This window comes from Sorex araneus, chromosome 4 (assembly GCF_027595985.1).
Source record: "Sorex araneus isolate mSorAra2 chromosome 4, mSorAra2.pri, whole genome shotgun sequence".
Classification (NCBI taxonomy): Eukaryota; Metazoa; Chordata; class Mammalia; order Eulipotyphla; family Soricidae; genus Sorex; species Sorex araneus.
In genome coordinates this window covers 41,993,329-41,999,332 of record NC_073305.1, presented here as the reverse complement: position 1 = coordinate 41,999,332, position 6,004 = coordinate 41,993,329, and positions in this window count along the sequence as shown.

The window sequence follows — 6,004 nt, the reverse complement described above, 5'->3', positions numbered from 1 at the left end:
TTGTCTTGCAGTACCAGGGATACTTGGGCTATACTGGAAGTGCTCAGGGGTCTCCACGGCTGTTGTGCCCTAACCATTGTGCTGTCTCCTGGGACCCCATATCTCTATTCCATTTTTTTTTTTTTGCTTTTTGGGTCACACCTGGCGATGCACAGGGGTTACTCCTGGCTCTGCATTCAGGAATTACCCCTGGCCGTGCTCAGGGGACCATATGGGATGCTGGGATTTGAACCCGGGTCAGCCGCGTGCAAGGCAAACGCCCTATCCGCTGTGCTATCTCTCCAGCCCCTCTATTCCATTTTTAAAGCTTTTTACTGAAGTGCTTTGACATACAATACTGTTATTGATGATCTCTCATGCTCATACTCCCAACAACAAACCCATCATCAGTGTACCCACTTTCTCCCAAGGACCCCAATGCCTCTCCCTTTCAACTTCCCATGCCCCCTAAATTCAATTGTGTGGATCAGTTCTGGAGTAATTCTCTTTTAGTTCACTATAATCCACCATTTCACACTCTGGAAACTGCAAGAAAGCCACTGAATGAACATAACCCAATAAAGTGAAAAAAAAAAAAAAGAGCCACACACCTTTTCTGTTCAACCACCTCTGCCAAAAAGCCTTCTGATCCCTCTGGTGTCGCCTCAGAGAGCCCACAGGAATATTCTCCACTCAAACCTCTGCTAAGGTACCAGACTGCAGGATTGTCACCTCCACCTCCCTATCCCCTAGCTCTGCGTAGGCCTCAAAGGGCAGGAGAGTTCCCAGACATCTTTGTCCTGATGTGCAGTTACATGGCACAGAGACACCTACTTGGCAAATGAATGGATGTGGTTCATTTAGCTGGTACTGAAGTAGAGCAAAAATATTTATTCAGGAAGGGCACTTGCCTTGTGTGTGGCTAACCCAGTTTGATTTCCAGGTGCCCCACCCAATGGGCACCTCAAGTGATAAAGGGCATCAATGCAATACTTGCAATTCACCATGTTCCTAAGCACCCTGCTTAGCTGGTCCTCTGCAGGCCTTAATTTCCTCTTTTTCTTTGTTTCCTGTTTTCCTTTCTTTCCCCTATTACCAGGGATGAACCCAAGGTCTCACACATGCAAGGCATGTGCTTTACTGCTGAGCCACATCCCCCCAGAAGGCTCCATTTCCTTAAAAGACAAGGATGGACTTTAAAAACAATTTGATTTTTGCTCCAAGATGCCACACATGTAGAGAGTGAAGGCCATTTTCCGTCTCCCTATTTCCAGTGCTCAGCGAGTGATCTCATCTGCACTTCGGCATCTCCCAGGATCACTTTCCACGTTTGAAAAGTGGCACAGCTCCCGGCCTACTTCTGCCGCTCAGCGCAAGGTTGAAACAGGAGTCACCTTCGCCTGGGGCCAGGTTTCTGTTGCGCCCGCTCACCTGACCATGTCTACCTGCTCATCGCTGTGCCCATGAGGGCTGGCGGGAACCAGGGGACATAGGGGCGGCTTGATAGCGGGTGGCTTCTCTGTGACCTCAGAACAGAGCCCGAGCGGGCCTGCAACCTGGAGGCGGGGGGGGGGGCTCCAGCCTGCGACCCCGCCACCCCAGCAGCCCTTTGGAGCTGCTGCTGCTCAGTGATGGAGAACGTGCTGCCCTCCCTCCCTCCCCTACCCAGTGCGCTCACCAGGGTACCCAGCGGTGACCGCTACGAACCGGACATCACCGCAGCGAGTGCAGAAGCCGAAACAAGGCCCGGGCGGAACCGAGAAGGGTCCTGTTTCCGGACCCCTTTCCAGTCTTGCTTCCAAGTCCCCTGGAAGACCCCCCTCCCGGAAGTGTGTCGGGAACAGGGGCTGGGTGGCGCGCTCCGGCTTGGGCCTGGGTACAGCGGCGGTTGCGTGCGGGCACCACCACGCCACAATAATTGACGCCGGGGCGGGGCGTCAACCACTCTGTGTGCTGGCACCTGTCAGTGTCTCAGACTGCTCAGAGTCTGGGCGACCCAGGTGCATCTTCCAGCTCTGTTCCTCCCCCTCCTAGTGATCTCAACAAAGAGAGACTTTGAGTCCGTTTTCTTGGAAAAATATTGAGCCTAGTGTGTGCATCTCAGAGCTACAATCGCGGTATGGGGCCACGTATGGACACTGCAGAACAAAAGGCTTGGTTTATCTTGTGCACTCAATAATTATTATTATTACTATCATCATCATCATCATCATCATCATCATCATCATCATCATCATCATCATCATCATCCTATAGTGTGATGCCCAGACTGTTTCCACTCCATCTGAGTCTCCAAGAAGTGAGCTTACTCAATCTCTGTAAAGAAAAAAGTCCGGAGCTCATTCCATAAATAGGGTTATAAAATCCTCCTGAGATAACTCAACACCCAAGGGAGGAAGCAATGAAAATAGGGAACACATATGGGGACTGCATAGTTGAGACGCAATGTTTCTAGTCTAGTATCTCAGAGGCTATGACATTGCCACCTTGAAAAATGGTTTGCATATAGAAGCTGGGTGTTCCAAGACCCTCAGGCTCGTGCCTCTTGAGCGTCTCTGCATGAGCCCTTTGGAGATGCTGCTGCTTGGTGATGGAGAATGTGCTGTGCATGCACAGTGCTCTGGGCGGGAACCCAAGCACCACCAAATAGGAAGAAGCAAAGAGGAGGGAGGGGTGATAAGGACAGGAAAAGAAAGAAAAGAAGGAAGCATCAGAAAACTTGCTGCAGAATTTTATATGCTTAAAGAAGGTATCTGGTACTTATCTTTGTCCACAGAGTATACTGAGTAGCTTTATTTCTTTTCCACCTTATTTCAATGCCATGGTTTACAATGTTCCTCATAATGCACTTGTTATAGACATTCGATATTCCAACCCCAATCCTACTGCCACCGGGACCTTCCATCAACCATTGTCCCCATTTTTCCCAACCAGCCTTCAAACCTACTCCTGTAGCAGGCCAAAATAATTTATTATATTGCTTATTATCACTAAGGGCTGGAGCAATAGCGCAACAAGTAGGGCGTTCGCCTTGCACGAGGCCGACCCGGGTTTGATTCCTCCCGAGGTCTTCCTCTCGGAGACCCAGCGACTACTGAGAGTATCTCGCCCACACGGCAGAGCCTGGCAAGCTACCAGTGGCATATTCGATATGCCCCCCCCCCAAAAAAAAAACAGTAACAAGAAGTCTCACAATGGAGACGTTACTGATGGCCGCTCTAGCAAATCAATGAGTAAAGGGATGACAGTGACAGTGACAGTGATTACCATTAAATGACTAATGGACTTATCGAAAACATACTTCAGTAAAAGAAAATTTGTGAAAATTGTTATATCTCACCACGGGGACATTAAGTCCCTGTCTAAAGGTTTACTAAGCTGTTGTTGCTAGTTGAGCCTCTGTGTTAATGTTTTAATTAACCTAACTTATTTGGCTTCTACACTACATTCCTGTCCAGTTCAGTGTGCTCCTAATGGGTTGTTAGTATTGTAGTTTGGAGATGTCACTCGAGAAAATCCAGAATGTTATATCTACCACTCATGAGGTGTGGCCCAAATTCCCCCATCCTGACTTAAAAATAAAAAAGAAGGGGCCAGGGATTGAGAGGTATACAGAAGTTAGGGCACTTGCCTGGAACACGACCAACCTGGGTTAATCTTAAGCATCACATATGATTCTCTGATCCCTGGCAGTGGTGATCCCTGAGTGCCAGAGTCAGAAGTAAGCCTTGGGCACCTCTGGGTATGACCAAAACCCCAATAAAATAAGATAAATTTCACTTTTTCTTATAAACCCAGGTTTTCTCACACTGCTGCATGTTTACAACTACCTCCTACAACAATGATTCCCCTTCTGCCTCCTCCTCCCTCCCATAGATCATTCCCTAGGAATGTCTCTCACTTCTTCCTTTGCTTTCCCAAACACTGGTTTAAGCACTAATTGTCTCCTACCTGCTCTGTGACAGTAACTTTTTCTAAGTCTCTCTGTTTCTGTTTTATTAACTATTTTATTATTTTATTGACCCAAAGAGCAGGAAAGTAGGAGTAAAGGAGAGGAAGCGTGGAGAATAAAAATACTGATATGATTACAAGCTAATCTTTATGTGCCTAAAAAGTTTTGCTCCCTTTATAAAAGCCAGAGCACGGTAGCACTGTACTTTAGCACAGTTGTCCCATTGTTCATCACTTTGCTCGAGCAGGCACCAGTAACATCTCCATTGTGAGACTTGTTGTGACTGTTTTTGGCATATTGAATACACCACGGGGAGCTTGCCAGGCTCTGCCGTGCAGGTGGGATACTCTTGGTAGCTTGCTGGGCTCTCCGAGAGGGACGGAGGAATCAAAACTGGCTCGGCTGCGTGCAAGGCAAACACCCTACCCACTGTGCTATCACTCCAGTCCCAAAGCCAGAGAGAGATTAAAAAAAATTTTATGAATTATTATGAATTACAAAGTTACAAAGTTATTGATGATTGATTTTCCGGCACCCATTGTTCCAACACCAATCCCTTGACCTGGGCCCATTATCCTCCACCCATGTCCCCAGTTTCTCTTCCACCTCCCAACCTGCCTCTGTGTAGTCACTGTTCCCGTCTCTCATGGTCATAGTGTGCCCTTCCCTAATTCATCCCCTGACCCCTGCCCCAGTGCCACGCCTTTTACTGGAGACCAGTTCTGCTCTTCATTTCTGCTGCCATTAAGCATTTATATTGCCTACGAGGTTTCTTTATAACCCACATATGAGAGAAGTCATTCTAAGAGTGCTCCTCTTTCTCTAACTGATTTCACACATGGTACTGTTCAGACCCATCTCTTGAAGCCATTTGCATGAATTTATCTTTTCTGAAGGCTGAGTATTATTTTGCTGTGTAGATGTACCATCGTTTCTTTATCCATCATGGACATTTGGGTTGTTTCCATATTTTGGCTATTGTATATAGTGCTACCATGAACATAGAGTGCAGGTGTCTTTTCTGATTTGGGGTATATTTCCAGTAGTGTAATTGTGGGTTCAGATGGAATCTCAATTTCTAATTTTCTTGAGGAGTGTTGTTTATATTTTGTCTTTGAAAAAGGTTGGACTAATCGACATCTCCACCAGCAATGAATGAGGGTCCCTTTCCCCTTACACCCTCAATAACAAGGGTTGTTGCTTTTATGATAAGTGCAAGTCTCTGAGGAGTGAGGTGTTATCTCCTTGGGTTTTTTTTGCCTTTCCTTAGTTCTTTTGATTTGATTTGTAGTGTTGTTTTGATTTGATGATTAGTGATATAAAGCATGTTTTCAAGTGCTTTTTGGCCATATTTATTTATTTATTTATTTATTTATTTATTTATTTATTTATTTATTGCTTTTTGGGTCACACCCGGCAATACACAGGGGTTACTGGCTCTGCACTCAGGAATCATCCTGGAAGTACTCAGGGGACCATATGGGATGCTGGAAATCGAACCTGGGTTGGCCGTGTGCAAGGCAAACGCCCTACCCACTGTGCTATCACTCCAGCCCCTGTATTTATTTTTTGAAGAAGTTGCTGATCATCTTTTCTTTACATTTTTCGATTGGGTTGGATTTTTCCCTGTGGAGTACTACCAGTGCTTTCTTTTAAATAAAAGAAGTGAGAGAGAATAAAAGAGAGAGAAAAAGAGCGAATGAAAGAGAGAGAGAGAGAGAGAGAGAGAGAGAGAGAGAGAGAGAGAGAAGAAAGTGCCTGCCATAGAAGCAGGCTGGGGTTGGGGGTTGGCAGGAGGAAAACTAGGAATATTGGTGGTGGGAAATACACACTGATGAAGGATTGAGTGGTGGAACATTGTATGACTGAAACCCAGTCATGAATAAATTTGTAACTCCAGTGCTTTCCATATCTTGGATATTAACCTCTTGTTGGATGAGTGGTGGGGCAAATAATTTTTCCTAGTCTGTGGGGCTATATTTGTATTCTGGTCATCATTTCCTTTGAGGTGCAGTAGCTTCTTAGTTAATGTGATTCTACTTGTTGATCTTTGCTTCTATTTGCTTGGTCAGT